General features: G+C 34.1%; 1 protein-coding gene across 4 annotated transcripts in view; it reads left to right on the forward strand.

Annotated features, from left to right (window-relative positions):
• Window positions 1-20,659, forward strand: part of BBS9 (Bardet-Biedl syndrome 9) — a 347,462-nt gene that overhangs the window by 32,229 nt on the left and 294,574 nt on the right. For 2 of the 4 annotated variants that reach the window (XM_090415671.1, XM_090415675.1), the window contains exon 1: window positions 12,781-12,912. The exons of 1 other annotated variant lie outside the window; for it this stretch is intronic. The gene's annotated coding sequence lies outside the window, so the exon portion shown is untranslated. Of the gene's footprint in view, window positions 1-12,780; window positions 12,913-20,659 lie in introns of those variants that run through there. One more of the 4 variants, XM_090415672.1, reaches the window with a different exon arrangement.

Below are 20,659 nucleotides of genomic sequence, written 5' to 3' on the forward strand. Positions count from 1 at the left end.
TTTTTAATACTCAGGATTCTTTGTGTCGCCATGTGCCGGTCGGATATTGGCTGTTGTGTATAAGGTGTCCAAATCACTGTTGACACAATTTTCCTATGTAATGTTTCTAATTTTGTTAGGTGGTTGTTTGATGTGTTTGCATAGACTGTTATACCGTATCTGAGTAGGGATTCGCAGATACCGTGATATAGGAGTTTTTTATGTTGGATGGAATAATGCCTTTTACTTGGAAGAGTTTTGCTGCGATGATGCGGAGTTTGGTATGTAGGTATTCTATATGTTTTGTCCATTTAAGGTGGCAATCTATCTAGAGACCAAAGTATTTTGCTTATGTTACAGGTTTGATTTCGGGACATTGGCAGGTTTTTTTTTTTTTTGTTAATGCAGCGGTATGTGTGACAGTGTATCGATAGTGGTGCAGGGGCGCATGATTTTCGGGTTGTGTATTATTAACGTCTGTGTTTTGGTGTCATTGATTACAATTGCGTTTTGGTAGAAGTATGTTGTGATTTCATTTAGGTCTTGTTGTGCTTTGGAGAGAGAGCCGTGTTGATGTCTGTGTGGATTGCTAGTAGTGCGGTTTCATCTGCGTACTGAAATATTTGTTTTCTTATGGCCAGTTTATGAACATCGTTACTGCATATGTTGAATAGAGTGGGTGATAACATGACGCCTTGAGGGACATCGTGTTTTTTTTTTTTTTTTTTTTATACCCCGGCTGTGACATGTACCTATTTTTGTTACTTGTGTTCTGTTTGATAGATGGTTCCTGAACCAGGTATGCAGTGTTTCTCTTATGCAGTGCTCCTCTTATATCTATTGAGTTATAGTTTGGTGAGTAGTATGTCATGATCAAGTGATCAAATGCTTTGGTTAAGTCAAGCAGTATAAGGATGTACTTGTTTTTATCGAGAGTTTTGTTTATTGTGTCGGCGATGTCTTCTAATAAAAAAGTAATGATACTTTTTGTTTTCTGAAAGCCGTACTGAGTAGTTCTGTGAAATGATGTTGTACTTCTGTAAATAGTTCTGTAGTCTAGTGTGTGTTATTTTTTCTAGAATTTTTGAAATGACTGGTAGGGTTGCTATTGGTCTGTAGTTCTGAGTATCGTTTCTTTTATCATGTTTGTAAATTTTCGCAATTATTGCAGTTTTTACATTTTGAAATATTATGGAGACAACTACAGTGTTATAGAGTAAAAATTTAGTTTATTATAAACCAAAATCAACATTTGACGTTTCAACCTTCATGTCAAGGTCATCCTCTGGAGCATACACAATATATACAGATAAACAAGCTGCGTTACAATCTACATGGTTTGCTAAAGTTACTGACCCACCGTTGCTACAATTATTGGTCTGACCTCTGGCGGAAAAAAAAAAACCTTTACTACATCAAAGTTAGTCTTCTTATTATTATCTATTAGTTTACATAACTAAGAGTTGGGCTGGAGAGCAACAAGTATATGTATGTATATGTATATATATATGTATAGTTTTTTTTTTAAAAATCTGATTATACCAATGGTAAAATTTTACCAATTGATATGGAATACCTTCCTAAAGTCATAAAGTATGCAAAATACTAAGTGGGCTGAATATGTGCCATCCAAATTTTTGGAATTCTTATGCCATCATTATTGTTGAGATTAGGATGGTTAATCAGAATTTCACAGGCTTCTTTAAATTTTCTTTCATAGCAGGTTTTTGTATGATGTAAAGAGTAGGTACTTTTCCAATCAATTTGCTGTAAGGTGTTGAGAGCATGATCTAAGAGGCCTGCTTCATCAAAATTGTTATATTTAATCTGTCTTTTGTGTTCTTTTTTACGTATAGAGATTGCACATCCAGTTTCACCAATATAAGGTAAGCTACAGGTGCAGTGTATGCAATAAACTCCAGGATGTGCCAATGGGTGGAGAGGATTCTTAGAGGAGTTGAATAAGTTTTTTTAATTTTGTAGGTAATTTAAAAGTGGCATTGAGATTATAATGGTGTAGGATTCTATTGATTTTTTCTGATAACTCTTTAATGTATGGAATGGCTATGGTTTTACTGTAATTTATATTCTTTTTTGATGAAGTTTTATGAGGAATTTTATTAATACTATTTTTGTTATATCCATTATTTATAAATGTGTTGCTAATAATTTTTAACGAGCAAATTCTTATAACTTTGTGTTAATGACTCCAAATTGAATTGGTGAAACTGGATGTACAATCCCTATATGTAAAAAAGAACACAAAAGACACATTAAATATAACAATTTTGGTGAAGCAGGCCTCTCAGATCATGCTCTCAACACCCTACACCAAATTGATTGGAAAAGTACTTGCTCTTTACATCATACAAAAACCTGGTATGAAAGAAAATTTAAAGCCTGTGAAATTCTGATTAACCACCCCAATCTCAACAATAAAAGTGGCATAAGAATTCCAAAAATTTGGAATTAAAATTTGGATGTACAATCCCTATATGTAAAAAAGAACACAAAAGACACATTAAATATAACAATTTTGGTGAAGCAGGCCTCTCAGATCATGCTCTCAACACCCTACACCAAATTCATTGGAAAAGTACCTGCTCTTTACATCATACAAAAACCTGGTATGAAAGAAAATTTAAAGAAGCCTGTGAAATTCTGATTAACCACCCCAATCTCAACAATAAAAGTGGCATAAGAATTCCAAAAATTTGGATGCCACATATTCAGCCCACTTAGTATCTAGCATACTTTAGGAAACTATTCCATGCCAATTGGTTGAAATTAATATGTATAATCACATTAAAAAAAAGTTTATATATAAACTTGTTGCTCTCCAGCCCAACTCTTAGTTTTGCAACCTAATAGATAATAATAATAATAAGACTCTACTTTTGATGTAGTAAAGGTTTTTTTTTCACCAGAGGTCAGGCCAATAATTGTAGTAATGGTTGGTCAGTAGCAAACCATGTAGATTGTAGTGCAGCTTATTTCTCTGTATATATTGTGTATGCTCCAGAGGATGACCTTCATATGAAGGTCGAAACGTCGAGTGTTCATTTTGGTTTATAATAAACTAAAGTTTTACTCTATAACGCGGTAGTTGTCTCCATAATTTTTCAAAATGTATTCTGATCACCGTGTAAGCATGAAAGAAAGAATTGCAGTTTTTAGTTGTTGTGGAATAATGCCTGTGTCAATATTATGTTCACGAGTCAGTCTCAAAAGTATTGGATTTATTTGTTCAAAGTGTGTTAAAAGGTCTGTAAGTCTCATTTTGTCTATTCCTGGAATGGTCTTTGGTTTTAGCTGTAAAAGTGCTTCTTTCAGTTCCTGTTTTCTTACAGGTGGAAAATACATAGTTTGTTGTTGACTTCGTGCCGGTAGTTTTTTGTTGATCGTTGGTAGATTGTGTTTTTTGAGTTGTGTGATATTGTTTGTAAAGGCATGGTTGAATGAATCTGCTAGTTCCTCTTGGTTTGTATCCTGACCGAAACGTTCTGAATAAAATCTTGTGCTGAAGTTAAATTTTTTCGAGTTGCTAATTCGTTAAGTGTAGCCCATGTTTGCTTCATGTTGTCGTTATATTCCATGAATTTTTGGAAGTAGTAGTGTCTTTTTGCCCTACGAATTTTTGTTGTTAGTTGATTTCTTGTGTTTTTTTTATAATGTTTGTAAATGTGTGTTACTGTATGATAATAATAATAATAATAATAATAATAATAATAATAATAATAATAATAATAATAATAATAATAATAATAATAATAATAATATTATTATTATTATTATTATTATTATTATTATTATTATTATTATTATTATTATTATTATTATTATTATTAGCTCCAGGGAGTCAGGAACTCATCGAGAGAGGCCATACTATTCGCACCAGTTGTCATACCTGTTTTTGAATTTCTTCACGCTACTTGCACACACAACATCCAAGGGCAATCCATTCCAATTATGCACCATTCTATAGGCCATGTTTTGCTTCCATATGAGACATTTGATTTTTCGAAAGGATGGTATGGTCAGTCGGATTCTAAGATGTTTTGGTATTAGAACTAGCTTAAATATATTCTTTATTATGCAGTTTTAAAATTTTTGATATATTAATATCCAAGTTTTTTTTTTTTTTTCATATTCTCATAGAACTGAGTAAATAACAAATATTAAAGTACTTGCTTTTCCTGATTTTTTATTATTATCTGTCACTTTTTTAATTATTTCTTACTGGTTTTTTTCTTTGAATGACTGTATTATTATTAATTCATTATTATTTTTTTAAAAAAAATTGCTCATATTGTACTATTCCAGGATTTCATTTAATAATTTTACTGTTGTTTGTAAATCATCTTCTAATATAGCAAATAATACAGTATTTTGTCATCTGAAATTGAATGTGTCTAACTTTGGTTGAGTTTCTTTACGTTCTAAATAGCCAACTGCAGAAAGGTGATTTGTCCATTTTTTTCGAAAATGACTTCATTGAGATCACTTACTCAGGATGTTGTAAACTCATTGTTTGCTATCTAAAAGCGACATTTATTAATGTATTTAGGGGGAGAAAATTTTAATATATATATACGGTGAGACAGATGGAAGACTAAAATCCTGTAACCGCAGAAACGGGGTATGTCCAGCACTTACCTTTTCGTAGAAAACGTTCTGACGTCATGTTTATTTTCTTTGGTACTAACACTAGTGTTGGTTAGAAGAGTTCTTCTTGTGTTTAAAATTCGCTCAGAATCGGAGGAAGAATGAGTTCATAATGATCTTTACCAAAAGAACATAATTATTAATGCCAAACTGCATGGAGAAAATCATATTAATTATGCTGGAAAAAATGGTGGCTGCACAACTTCCAGCACGAGTTGTGGGTAAGTTTCTTTTCATTCCTGTTTGTTTCTTTTCACTTTATTCATTTTTTCTCTACTATTTATCCATTTTGTTTTCGATGTAAAATAGAAATTCTTGCAGCTATTTCATCAGATGAATACGAAATGTGAGAAAGACATTCATTTTCAAAAATTAACGGAGATTCGTTCAGTCCAAAGGAGTCGAACAGGAGTACATGGCGATTCCGGGAAGCCCAAAGTGTTTCAGTGAATTATTGTACTATCTTCCATCAAAAGATGGAAGATGTTTAAAAGAAAATAAATGAAGTAAATTTCGAATGAATTCCTTGGGTTCTAGAAGGAAATTATTAAACGGGAACCAGCGATTATGAGTCATATTGTATCTAATATAATGAATTTGTAATAATAATATAATATTACTTAAATTGTATAAATTCATAAAAGCAAAGAATTGTTCAAATAAATGTTATATTCTAGGAAATTATTTTATTCTTCTTTATTAAATCTTGTTCTTACTGCAGAAAGGTGAAGAGTCCAAAAGCAAAATTAATCGGCTGATGAAATTTGAACAATATTACATATCTTGAGAGCAATGGATTCTAAAGATATTAGGGCTCTAGAAAATTATTGAAGTATAATGTAATTCAAAAATGACAATTGAAATAAATCAACTTATACACTTTTCGGTTGTTCCTGTAAAGTTGGCAAAAATAGGCATGACCGCTTTCTGCAATTAGAGATTCACACACACACACACACACACACACACACACACACACACACACACACACACACACACACACACACACACACACACACACACACACACACACACACACACACACACACACACACACACACACACACACACACACACACACACACACTTTCCCCATATAATACTTTGCAATTCGATTAATATTATTTACTGTTTATTCGATTAATAGGTAGCCAATCGATTTTTAAAACGTTACGAACAACAGGTGCTATCTACTGCTTTGAAGAATAAAAAAGCATTGAGGGTTTATTTTCATTTAATTTGAAATTAAACAGCGAATTTTCATGATATCCTGAAAATTATAATTATAAATTATAATGATATCCTAAATATACTGCATATCGAAATAATGAAAGTTGAGATCTACTGCTACATCATCCAAGTTGACTCGAAATCTCGAATTTGCACAATCTATCTAGATATAGCTTCATGAAAAAGTTTTAGTGTCACAATCATTGATAATTAATAGGCGTTTTATTTTAGGAATAAAACTATTATCATGCCTGTCCTGCCTAATTGTATGATGTGAAAATATCATACATTTAGACAACCAGACTATTATAGGTTATATTTGAGTCACTAACCAAAGGAACTTTATTCTCCCTAGACTTCTTTTCAGCTATTCCTGAATTAGCAAGCTAGTCGATCTTTGGAGCAGGAAAGCAGGAAAAAATTTTCCCCTCTAGGAAGCTTCGATTTTTAACCCTACAATTCTGAAAAACCAATTGTAGAACTTTCACTATTAGAGACAACTGTACGAGTGTCAATATTTAGGATCTTGAGATGATGGCACATGCCTGCCATAATGCTGACATTAATTCCTCAGGTAGTAAATAGGAAATTAATTATTAGTAAAAAGCATAAGGTTAGTTATGAACGCATGAAGATCATACCATTGATGTATCATAATGATATCAGGAACAGGAACAATAAGCAGGAATTTTTAACATTGCTTACTTCCTATCATACCAAAAATTATTGGTATTAGTGAGACAATTGACAGAAGATGGTATAATTATTAGTATACACTGTGAAGGCTATAGTATTTTTAGGACAGATAGAGCAAACAGGATGTGCGGGAAGAGTATTACTGATGATAACAGATGAATTTCAGCCTAAAATAGCGGGAGAACAACAGGAGGTCAGTAACATGGAAAGTAGTACGTTTGCGACTGGTGTAAGATAGATGCTAACAGAACAAAGTAAATAGTTGGCTCTTGCTATAGCTCAGTGAATATGAATGATGATGCAGGTGATATGTGTCAGCAATAAACTCAAAAAGTGGGCGGGTAATTGTTATGGGTGCCTAATTATGTGTTTATAGATTGAAAGGAGGACAGGTCATATTTGTGGAAGGAAATGAAATTTATGCAGCTGGAATAATTACCTAATAGGCAATATATGATGGAGTTACTAGGGGATTGAGAGTGCTGGAGGTTTGTTCACATCTGTGTCTCTAAATAAGATGGCTACATTGATGCCAATCGGAGAGAACAATCATTCAGTTTTGATTGTGTTGATTGCTAAACATGTAGGATTTTCAGTAAAAAAGTGTCATGTGGAATTACAAAGTGCGGACTATGAAAAACTTAGAAAATTGCTTGGAGCAGTTCCGTCGGAGGATATACCTTACGGAAAAGATGTTAGTAGTGCATTCATGGGAATTGGTAAAAGGGTGTTTGAAGGAATGATTAGCTGATTGCATACAAAGATTTAAGAGAATTGATAAACTGATAAACTGGGAATTTAAAATGGATGAGTTACTGCATTATGCAGGAGTTCAAAAAAGGTGAAGCATGTGGAAGACATTCACAGATAGAAGTGATCAGCAAATCCATGAGCAGTATAAAGCACAGGTCAGAAGAGTGACGGTTAAAGTAAGGAAGGCAAAATCGGAGTATGAGAGCAGATTAGTTGAGCGAGCCAAAAGTAATCCAAAGGATTTTTTTTTTTTTGGCATGTGTCAAGTGAAATATACAATCACCAGTGTAATTTTGTTGAATACAGATGGGAGAGAGAGAGAGAGTTTACTGAAGCAGACAAACAGTTGAATTATTGACTCATCATTTGCAAAGGTGTATTCATCCAGGTGAAGATATTTCAATAATAGATTTGAAAGAGATTAATTTGGACAGGAAAATAGGAAGTTGAGGTGTATGTATAAGAGATTACAGAATTCTGATGTGGAGACGGGTATGGACTTGGATGGGATATCAGCTAACGTGTTACGAGAATGTGCTAAAGAATTGATAGTGAGAATTAAGAATTGAGAATGCATTGACTAGATTGTTTAATTTGAATTTCAGTTCTAGTAAAGTTCCACAGGAGTGGAAGGAAAATAAAATAGTTCTGCTGCATAAATGAGACTCTAAGATAGAAGTAGCAAATTATCAAAAGATCAGCATTTCAACGATGGTAATCAAGGTATTGGATAAGTTGGTTAAAGACAAAATTCAGTCATAGAATACCGTATAGGGAAAGCATGCTGTTTTCGGTAACTTTCGGACATGGTGATGTCAACAAGAGGGTTGTTGATAGAGAGCTTATTCAGGAGCAGAACCCCATAGAAGACATGTGACCAGTGGCATGTTATAGAGCTCTGTACTTGGGTAACTACTATTTAATTTATATATTAATGATAAGGTAACTTTCGGACATGGTGATGTCAATAAGATGGTGGTTGAGAGAGAGCTTATTCAGGAGTAGAACCCCATAGAAGACACGTGACCAGCGGCATGTTATAGAGCTCTGTATTTGGGCAACTATTATTTAATTTATATATTAATGATATAGGAAATGATCCGACGAATATTTTTCAGGTGATTGCATATTGTGCAAAATTAGATAAAGCAATAGTCAGTAAATATGATGTTGAAATTTTAGAATCAGTTAAATAGACTGGCAGTATCGCAAAGAACGGATATCGATTTAATGTGGCAATGTAAGGTTACGTATTTTGGAGTGAAAAGATTACCAGCTGTGTACCATATTGATAGAACCGTACTCCACGAAATTGATTTAGCCAGGGATTTCGGGGTGTTGTGAATTGGAAGTTGAAGATTTCAAAAATGGCTAAAATAGCACATAGGGTTACTTGGTCATTGAAGAGCATCCTGACAAGCAGAGATAAGCAGGTTATCACTCTCGTTTTATAAGGCTTTGAAAAGGCCTTATCTGGATTACTGCACAAACAGATCTGGTCACCTAGGTTTCCCTGAAGATATTGAAGAGATGAAATAGATTCAGAGTCAAGTGACCAAGATATTGGCAAGTCTGTGGGATGCTCCATATGAGGACAGATTGAAGATTTTGGGATTACAGAGGTTGGTTGATAGGCGAAGGGAGATTTTGTAGGATAGATGTGAATTACATAATTATATAAGATGTCTGATTACTGTATCTATGGATATTACTGTATATAAACATCGTCTTGATAATAAAACAAATTATTGCAATTATCAATGAGTTTTTTTATTAATTCAAAGATATACATTTTACTAATTAGATTATATGGATTCATAAGCAAGTAGTTATTGTTTGTTAATTTAAGATTGTAATATTACACATGATTGTAAACTATATAACTGTAATAAGAACTCCTCAATTTTGAAAGTTTATTTAATTGAAAACATAGGAAAAGAAAGTTGACAGTTTATTTGATGCATTCTTTATTAGAATTGCTATGCTATATTCAAGCCGCTGCAAGTAAGCAAGCAGACGATATTAATGTCGTGTGCTATCCTGGCAGTGTGAAACAGAATATAAGGTGTTGCATACTCTATAGGCTAGTGCTGTGATTTATGAGGTGACATGCGAAAAATAATTTAGTGCAATTATTACTTATCTATTTTATTTTATAAAATCTTCGCTTTTTTCCTTTCTTGTTATTTTCCTTAGCTCAAACCCTTCTCTGATGTTTATTGGATTAAAGAAAGCATATACTGTGCAGTGGCGAAATATCCCTAAAAGTTAAAAAGTAATCTTATGTGCTGACATTAAAATTTTGTGTCCGGTATCAAACAACAACGGTTTCTTTTTTCATAAATATTTTTTGTATCTGAATTTATATAAATGAAACATTTTGCTTTTAAATCATTAAGTCTATACTGAGTGAGCTATGGAAGGCGTCGGTTCCACAATTAGTATACACAAAGTCCTTTGGTTGGGAAGAGCTAGGTTCGATTCCTGTCTAGGACGCGAAGAACCTTTATCAAGGATTTTCTGTTGACGGTGAAGGGTTTTTCATTTTTCAAAAAAGACCAGAAGAACACACGCAATTTAGAGACATAATGACTGATGCATACAGTATTAACCACTCTAATCATTGGCGGTATCAGGCTTGTAAGAAGCCGAGTTATTTGGCTAACACAAAGGAAGAGAGAGGGAATTCATTTAATTACCAGTTATTTCCATTTTATAATTTTGAAGAGACACCTTTTCATTAATATTTTGTCACTGTCATAATTAAAATAATCAGGCAATGTCTTTTATTTCCTTATAAGGAGTAGTTGAGGGCTTTTAATCCCTGTCTAGCTTTTGGAGACTGAATGGGCAGTTCACCCTTCACCAGTAGCAAGTCAGAGATAGCTAGCTCAAGACTATCACTCATTATAAGTGGCAACCGATGAAGAGACTGGCAACAAGTGCTCCCATCTCTTGGTACCTAACTCGAACAGTGAAATAGTGTGGTGTATATGGTCGATTTTCTTCAGTTTACAAGACGAAAACCTGAATTTCAGGTAGAAAAAATCAGCTTGCCAGTGCCATCGATCGACTAAATTGGGAAACGGTCGAATAAAGGAATAAAAAGTTCTTGCATTCGATTACTAGATGTGAACTTAAGACTATCTTTGGGCTGCTGCATGCAGGGGATGGAAGCGTCCCTTCCACTGAGCTACACAGGCCTGCACTGTCATAGTTTGAGATGATTAAATTTTAGATAACGAGAATAATTTCCAATATAATTTGTGTGTTCTCTGTGCCAATTTTGCCGTTTTACCACCTGCGAGTAACTGAACACAAAAATGAGTTAGTTTAAATTAACACGAAATTAGCTAAGAAGATCCGGAGACAGCTACGTTTCATTATTGCCCATCAATTTTACGTTCACCATCCAATCTGTGTGTTCTGTGAGGACAAATCGGAGTTTCCAGGAGAGAAAAATATGTTTTCCATTTTAGTACGATAATGGTTAAAATCGTAATTTAAGGTCTGTTTAAAATTAATTTAAAGATTGAATCCAATCCTTGAGGAATTTTCAAAAGGGCTTAACCTAAGGTGAATCAACTAATCTTATAGATATGTAGCGAGGAATTTTTTCCTTCAATCTCGATTTTTTTTTTCATCTGACAAAATAGACAAAGAGGCCAGAAGATCATATGCAATGGAGATCATTGCATATGTCCATCTGGCCTGTTTAAAATTGTATTACGTCATGGAGGCAAACTAGTGTTTGCTTCCATAATCCATACAATAACACAATGAGCTCATAGTCTTATTCGTATCTGCTGAAATTCCAAATAACACCCGGCTACGCATGTGAACAAGTCTTCCACTAAATATATTAAGTATCAAGGATTTCCTACAGAAACGCTAAATGGAGAATAAAGATTGGACACGTACAAAGAGATTTTTTTTTTTTTTACTGGGATGCTACAAGAATATCGCATTTGTAGCTAGTATTGTTTAAAGTAAGCATAATCCTAAACAATGATTAGGAAAAGGTGAGCAGCACAATTATGAGTACTCTACCTGATGATCAGGTTGCTGTAACTAAAAAGTGCATATTATAATTTTTGGAAGATTGCAAAAGGCCTGAGTTCGATTCTCGTCGTGACGAGTGGAATTTTATATGGCTTTTTTTTATTTTTTAATTGAAGGTGAGTTAGTCGATCTCATACGGGAATAGCAGGATTTTATTCCCCTGAAACTCGGGTTTTTCATCCTGAGTCATACTGCGCCAGAGTGTTTACGGCTGTACATATGGTAATTGTTTAGTAGGTCAATCACAAACATCTATGCCCTTGGCGGGATTCGAGCCCGCAGCCTCTTGGCTGAAGAGCGGATACGCTAACCACTCAGCCAACGGTGGAGAGGAGCATTGTGGAGTAGATGCCCTCCCTCAATGAGTCTTTGGACTCCTTGGAGGCTTCACGTAATAATAATAATAATAAATGTACAATTAATTGGTTAATAAACTAACTAACTAAATAAATTTTAATTAATAATACCAAATAAATAAATAAACTGAAATCTTAAAACCAGTGATTTATAAGAAGTAATTTTTAGAATTTTTAAAATGTTTTTAAGATTTTAAAAATTATTTGAAGTGTTGGATGCTGACCTTTTATTGTGACAATATTTTTGAGGTGTCCTCTCCTATCGTCACAAAATGAAAATAAATGTACCTAAATGTTTATGTTTCTTGCAATTTATTATTATTTATTATTATTAAACAAGACCTCATGGAGTCAAAGACTCATCTAGGAGGTCCTTTTATCTCTCACACATCTCATCATACCGTGTCCTAAACACATTCAAATTCCATGCAGACACCACACTCTCAGGCAAGGCATTCCAATCACTCACAACTCTGCACGAAAAAAATCTGCCTCTCGTTCCCCTACTCACACCCTCTTTATACAGTTTCCAGGGATGACCTCTGGTTCTCTCCTGATCTCCCAATTTATGGATGAATTGTCACCGAATTATGTAGCGCTATATTTTTCTCACAAATGGCATGTACATATAATATCAAATGGACTTCCGTCCTACAATAATTTAGGATAACACCCTGCATTCCACTATATACACATTCAAAGCTATTCAATTCATGAAAGGAATCGTAATAAGACTTTATTTATTCTCTAACACTCTTGTATCTTCAGAATAATCGGGGTGCAATTCTAGCTCGCCTCCTCGTGGTGCACCCTAGGTCATGCTAAAGAGCTAGAGCAACTGGTGGCCAGACCATTGTGCAATCTCCTGACCATATTTACACATGGAAACTCAAAATAAAATAAATAAATTCAGAATAATCGAGCTTTCTCTGTTTCCCACTAGGTGGAGTATTGGCCTGAAAGTAACCAAATGTTTTGAATATATACAGTAAATTTCACGGATGGTGGCTTTTTTTTACGTTATAGCGTGGTTATAAGACGGAAGGAAAATGTTTAAACCTATTAAACGTTGTAGGCAACAAAATCTTAAGCTGTTAATATTTTGACACTTTTCGGAATCGTTGTAAAGTCATGTGAATCCAAAAGCTTTGAACTTAAAATATATGTCACTGTAAGTGTAATGATCTTTTCAATATAAATCAAAAAGCAAAAAGCCTTTACACTTGAAATAACAGCAATTCAAATTCAACCAGATAACGAAGTCGTAATAATGCTTTATCAGTGACTCGATTATGAGTTTTAATTAGCTGCAGTATTTATAACGACGCCATAGAGGATTATTTGAGGGATATTCAGCGTTTCTTTACTTTTTTTTCCTTCTGTGCTCTCAATTTTATCTCTCCTGATATACATGATTTTATACATGAAGATGATTTTTATCCCCCCCCCCACGTGTTTAAGATGGTCTCTATCTTTTGCCGAGAGATCGGTATGAACGATTTACTGTCATTTTCATTACTTGTTACAGAGATATTGGTAGATAAAATTAGAAAAAAAAAAAAAAGTCAATTTAAAGAACATTAGACTTCTTCCCGCCTTAGGAAAAACACTAGTAATACGCACACATATATCCATTACCGAAGTACAGAATTTCTAATGTGTGGAGGTTCCAGTATCAATCAAAAAAGAATCAGATTAAAGAAATTTATAAAAAACAATTATTATTAACTAGGCTTTGTGGGTTTTTATACTTAGCGCCAAAATATATAAGTAGTTTTCTCCTTCTCTGGTATGGTTTTAAGCCTTAAAACCATAAATTAAATTAAGGGCATCTTTAATCTTCTAGTGATGCTGAAATGAATTCTACCCTGTGAAGGAGAATTTATAATCCCCCTTTTCAAGATATATAATAATTTATACATTATATACATTATAATGTATCTTCTTCTCTTCTTCTTCTCTTCCGTCTAAGACAGGTTGAGTCTTCTCTTGAGCAGGATCTTCCAGTCTTCTCTATTCCTTGCTGTTCGAAAAAGTTCCTTATATGTTCTGCATCCCGAGATGTTCTTTATTAATTTCAGCCAGGTAATTCTTGGTCTTCCAGGTCTTCTTTTTTCAGTTGAACGTTAGGAAGTTGGATTAGGACATTAGGAAGTCTGTCTGCATCCATGCGTACAGTGTGTCCAAACCATCTCAGTTGTTGTTTTCTAATTTTTTCTATTATGTGTAATGTATAAGTGTATTTATACATTCTTAGTCAAGACGAGGTCAAAGATTAATAATTTCTTCAGTCCCTGATTCTGTTCTGAGGATCATGTAACTTGTCCATTTTGCAGTTTTTTTAAATACATGCAGATGCTGGTTTACAGGAAAGAAAAATCCAAAGTTGCAGAAAGAGAAGAAATGAATGATCAAAAAGCTCATGTTATTTCTGTATAATGCTGTCTGTCTCAGCTATCTCAACTTTGCCTGACAAGTGTCCAATGAATATCTTCCATCACAAATAGGATTTGAGAATGTGATGAATAGAGATAACCAGTGGTGTACCACATCATTATGCTCATTGTTATTTAACATATATGGATGATATCCAGTTGTTTGCTGATGGTGCATAATTAGAGTGAGGGATAAGGGACACTGCAGAATCACTGCATACTGATGAACAGACTTATTCTACAAGAAGATGTTAATGTGTGTGTGTGTGTGTGTGTGTGTCATTTTAATGTTTCTGAATGTAAGGTTATGCATTATGGACAAAGGACATTGTAAGCAGAGTAGCTTATTAATGGGAGTTTGCTGCAAGTGGTCGACTAAGCTAGAGGCTTGGTGGGTTATAGTGGACAGTGTGTCAAAGTTTAGAGGCCACATTGGCGAGGTAATTAAATAATCCTATTGGTTAACTATGCTGTTAAAGAGAATAGCATAGCTATCAACTTGTAGGACAAGGCTGTAACTAGACAAAATCTGAACTGATGTGCTTATACAGAGGCACTTGAGTTCTGAGAAGATGGGGGAGAGAGAGTTGAAAAGATCCAGTGACAAGTGACCAAGGTGATAACTGTTGTACAGAATTTGCTTATATGAGGACAGATCTTCAAAGTTTGAGGGATGATGAGAAGAAATATAATAGAAATGTACAAGTTAGTAAAGCATACTTTGAAATATTGCTTCTTGAACTGGCAAAGGTTGTGGTCAGGAAGCATGTGAGATACAGATTCTTTACATAGTAAGTGCATGGAATGGTCTACGATTAGGTGTATCTTTGGTAAATATGTTCAAAGTGATGTATGATAGGTGTTTAAGCATGATTGACTAAAATGGCTCTCTCCCCTCAATGAATTCTTGGACTCCCTGGAGGAGCATACATAATAATAAACCTAGATTTCCATCCAAGATTTGTAATGAAGCCACTTGGCTACAAAGACTTGACTACTCCCTATACAGCACTTCTTTCATATATTCTCTCTGATAACTCCACCATTCTATACATGTATTGTAGATGCCACTGTTAATATACACATTGGGAAAACTAACTTACTTTTTGTGCAGGATGCAAAAAATATTTTCAAGGTGTTTTCAGCCAAAGTAGATTTAGCAAACGTCTCACTTGAAAGTGGAAATGTTATCTTCTAGGTGATGAGCTTAATCCTACTTCAAATTTCCTCTGATACTAGAATAAAGTGAGATTTTCTTATCATAAAACAGTTTATGAATATACTCAGCTGAAAGGTATAATATTGTTATTATTATTATTACATGACACCTCCAAGGAGTCCAAAGACTCATCGAGGGAGGGCACCTATTATACAACTCTCTGTCTCCATCACTCAATATTTTAATATGTTGAATACATGGCCATAGGTGTCTTGAATTTAAATTCTAATTAATCTAGTCTAAATGTTTGTATTTTCGTTGGTTTCTGTAGCCTTTTTTTTTTGATTGTCTTTAATTAAAATATCAATTTTTTTTAATCATTCATATACTGTTTCTCTAAAAGAAGTAATAATATAGTACATGAAACAAAATGAAATTTCATGTTTTGAATAAATTCGAACTTTCTATTATGAGTACTGTTTCAGTCGAGATAATAATTAACAGTTGTTGCATAATAATTAAGTAATGTAATAGTAATTAACAATTATATAATAATTAACAGTTCTTATATAATAATAACTAACCTCATTGTAGAACATCTCTGTTGATGGTGTATAGAATTGCTGTTTCAAAGTGTTGTTATATAATCATAGAATGGTTAAGTAAGCTTTCTAAAGTTCTGATTCAGGTAATGTATCAAAGCTGTGCTCTCTAAATGACAAAATTTATAAATTAATGCAAAAATAATAACTGGGTGTTGTTTATTTTTTAATTAATTAATTAATTTTATTTTTTTGGGAAATTTTGACATGTGAGAATTTTATTGCTTTTATCGCAAATATATTTGGTTTTCTTTCATAGTTCATTCTATTAAAATGGATTTTTCCAGTTCTGGCTGCAAGAATTAAATTTACCATATCATAATCAATTAGTAATTTTTTAAAAAATAATTTCTATAATGCATAAATAATTTTTGAATTTTTATTTCATTATTGCAATTATTTTTCAGCTTTATCTTCCAAAAACATTTAAAAATTATTAAAATTAAAATTGTATGTTTAATATTTTAGGTTTTTGTTTTTTCCTTCCATTTGAGAGTTGGTCACATCTGCATTTCATTTCAGGACTTTTTTTTTCTTTTTCCCCTAAGAGTATAAGGAACCTATTATTATTGATACCATAATTCTACTGAAGCGGTGAAAGATATTAAAGCATTTGATATCATGAATTTAGTGAATGTAGATAGTATTAAATAAATTATATTCAATTTTAAGATTTTTTTTTATTATTATTATTCTTGACCATCAAGACACCATAGGTCATTTGAACCTTGACATAATATGGTTGCTGTCCATTTCTAAAAATATTTAATTCATATTATGTAGGATGCTTCTTTGTCAGGGAAAAAAAAAACCACAGACATTATTATTAATGTTTTATTATTTTCATAATCTAGGCATCTCTGTACTATTGGAGTCTCACTAACTATTGCTAATGCAGTGCTTATCATATTTTTCCTTAAACTAACTTTTTTTATTCTTTTCTCTCATGTCATGTATTGATAAATTTCTTTTGCATTTATCCTATGAAGCACCCTTACTAACCTGCATGTTACTGTTGCATTCTGTCTTTTCCTATTCCTATCAATCTGTCCTTATATGGAAATTCCTGTCATTATCTTGGTCACCCACCCACCCTTAGATCCTCCTTGCATCATCTTCAAGAAACTCAAATGATCAAATCTGAATACATCAGTCCAGATGTAGTCATATCATAGGTCTTATAAAGAGAAAATTATCATCCCTCTGTTTTTCAACATTCATGTGATTGTTAGTGCTGTTTTCCTCACTTTTACAGTGTTGTTCCCCGAACAGCAATTCTCTCTCTCTCTCTCTCTTTCTCTCTCTCTCTCTCTCTCTCTACCTCCTCCATTAATTTAGTAACTCAACTGCTTCTTCTGTTTCCATCATCTTCATGCCATCTTCATTTTTTATATCATTCCATATATTTTTTTCCTTTTATTTGCTACATAATTAAATAACACTCTGGGATTACCTTTAAAAAATCAGTTGACAGACAAAAAAAATGAACAGACAAATTTAACCTTAAAGCAAAAAAAGAAGAAATTTCTTTTAGCGTATTCAGCGAATCTTGTATTATAAACTGATTTTTTCTTCCATATTGTGCTTTATACCATATGACTTTGTCATTTTCCTTATATTCCCTCTGCAACATTTTTAATAATGCTGCTCATTTACTTAACTTCCACTTGACCTGACCCTTGGGTAAGCAGTTTGATATCCTCCGTAGCACAATTGGAAGAACAACGGTGTCTTGCGCCCTTCGATTGGAATAAGCCTAAGTTCGATTCGTGTCATGACGGGAGGAATCTTTATGTGGACTTTTTCAATCGAAGGTAAGTTAGCCGATCTCATACGGAGGTAGCAGAGTTTTTTCTAATGGAAACTCGGGTTTTTCATCCCGCATACAGACAAATCGGCCCTTCAGAGCACACGCAATTTACAGACAAAAAATACTAGGTGTGGTGGTGGGCGGTAGATGGTGTTGATTGAGATAATTGGTAGTAGAGGCTCGGTGTAGTGTTGAGAGTTGTATAGTAGGTGTCCTCCCGCGATGAGTCTTCGGACTCCTTGGAGGTGTCACGAATAATAATAATAATATCACTTTCCTCAAACCCACTTTGATCACTTTCTATGCATTGCTAACATCCTTGCAGTTTTTTATGCCATGATGCTATCCCAGTCTGCTCTCTACGTTTCATAATAATCTGCTCTTTAGTTTCACATATATCCATTCTTAACTGAAAATTCCACATGATTAGCCGCCTCCCAAGTCAAGATTGCTTGATCACTCTCTATTTGGAAGCAAAGCAGCCTGCTATTTGTTATGTATAGATCTAATGCCATGACCAGTTCCAGCACTCTCAAACCTAAGTTCCCTTCATTACATTACATTACATATTGTTTTATTATTATTATCATCATCAGACCTCCAAAGAGGTCTGATGATGATAAATCAAAGACTCATTTTGAAAAGACCCTCTGTCACACCCATAAATCACCATGCTGTATCTTAAATATATTCACATTCTCTGCCATCATCATCATCATGATCTCGGGCAATGCATTCCACTCATTTACCACTCTCCATGAAAAAAACTTGCTTCTCATTCCTTGCTTACGAGGGTGGTCTGAAAAGTTCTCGGCCTTGACCATAGATGGCAACACTATTGGCAAGAGATTTCTTTCCTAAGTTGGTACATCTATCATAATCATCCATGTGAAATGCAAGCCATTCTATCAAGTAGTTTGTTTTATACAGCTGTCTGAAGCAAAAATGTTGTTCGTATCCCTTGAAATGGATAAAATTGAGTATCATGCAGTTATAAAATTCTTTGTAAAAGAAGGTTTAATGGCAAAAGAAATTCATTCGAAGTTCATAAAAGTTTATGGGCACTCTTCTCCTTTGTTTTCAACAATTAAGAAATGGGCTATCCATGCGAAGGACGTCCAAAAAGTGTAACAACACCAGAAATCATTGATCAAATGCACGATATGGTATTGAATGACCGTCAAGTCAAAGTGCGTGAAATTGCTGAGACTATAGTCATTTCAAAAGAACATGTAGGATATATTTTGCATGAAGAATTGCAAATGAAAAAGCCTTGTGCAAGATGGGTACACATCTTGCTCACAGCAGATCAAAAATGCACTCGCATGAAAATCTCTGAACAGTGCTTGGAGTGTTTTAACAAGAATAAAACTGATTTTGTGTGTCGATTTATTACTATGGATGAGACTTGGATTCACCATCACACACCAGAATCCAAACAGCAGTCAAAACAGCGGACAGAAGCTGGTTGTTCAGTGCCAAAGAAGACAGTTCCATCAGCAGGAAAGGTCATGGCATTGGTGTTTTGGGATGCTAAAGGCATTTTGTTTATTAATTATCTTGAAAAGGGTAAAACAATAACCGGGGATATATTATTCCAATCTTTTAACCAGACTAGATGAAAAAATTCATGAGAAAAAACCCTGTTTGCAGAAGAAAAAAATCATCTTTCATCAGGACAATGCACCTGCCCACGAAAGTGTAGATCCCTTAATTTTCTATTTGGCAATGGGAAAATTAAGGGATCTGCACTATGAATTGTTGGAACATCCACCCTGTTCCCCAGATTTGGCTCCCTCTGACTTCTGTCTCTTCCCAAAACTAAAACTCTTCTTCGCTGGTCAGCATTTTTCTTCGAATCAAGAGGTGATTGCAGCTGTAGAGGGGTATTTATTTTGCAGATCTTGCCGTGAATCACTACAGGGATGGGATAATGGTGCTGGAGCATCACTGGAATAAATGTATTAGTCTTATGGGAGATTATATTGAAAAATAAAAAATAATTTTGAAATTATAAATTCATTTTTTCATTGTTAGGCCGAGAACTTTTCAGACGACCCTTGTACACCCCTCCTTATACAACTTCCAGGGATGACTCTTATTCTCTCCCCATCTACCATCATTACTTGAATGGTAGGAGATGGAGAGGGGAACAAGAAATGGGAAAACCTCTTCCATATGAATCTGTTAAAAAAAACCCTTTACCAACTTATATGTCTCTATCGTACTCCCCCCCTTTTCATTCTCCCCCTGCTATGCACTAGATTGTAGATCTTATCCCCACCAGTTGTATACTCTTCATCCTATCTTTGTTTTCCAAATTTTAAAACCTTGCACTTTGCAACATTGAAATGGTAAATCCACTCCCATGCCCATTCAGTCTGCTCAGATCTGCTTGTAAAGCCACATCTGCTGTACTTCTCCTAGCTCTCTCTAGCTTTGCATCATCTGCAAACAGCAACTAAAACCTCATTCAAACCTTCCCCAATATTGTTAAACAGCAGTGACTTTAAACACAGACCCTTGAGGCCTACCATCACGTGACATTCTTCTTCTGGACTATTGCTCCTCCATACACAACTTGCTGATCCCTGTCAGATAGCCAGTTTACAATTCAGTACACTATTCTCTTATCCATCCATTCTAGTTTAACCGTCATCTTATTGTATGACAGTTTTCAAATGCCTTTGCAAAATTAATATACGAGGTGTGGCTATTAAATAACGAGATTGGTTGCAAAAATGTGATTTATTATTACAATTGTACAACTTAATTGTTATTCCTCTTCAACATACTCCTCTATCTATACACCATTGCATATGAATTTTCATTGTTGGAAGCAGTGCTGCAAGCCATCAGGTGTTATCTGCTTCAGTAGTGCTGCTGTTTTCTCCTTTACCTCATCCACTGAC

This window comes from Typopeltis vanoorti, chromosome 3 (genome assembly GCF_054136105.1).
Source record: "Typopeltis vanoorti isolate ZY-2024b chromosome 3, IOZ_Tvanoo_1.0, whole genome shotgun sequence".
NCBI lineage: Eukaryota > Metazoa > Arthropoda > Arachnida > Uropygi > Thelyphonidae > Typopeltis > Typopeltis vanoorti.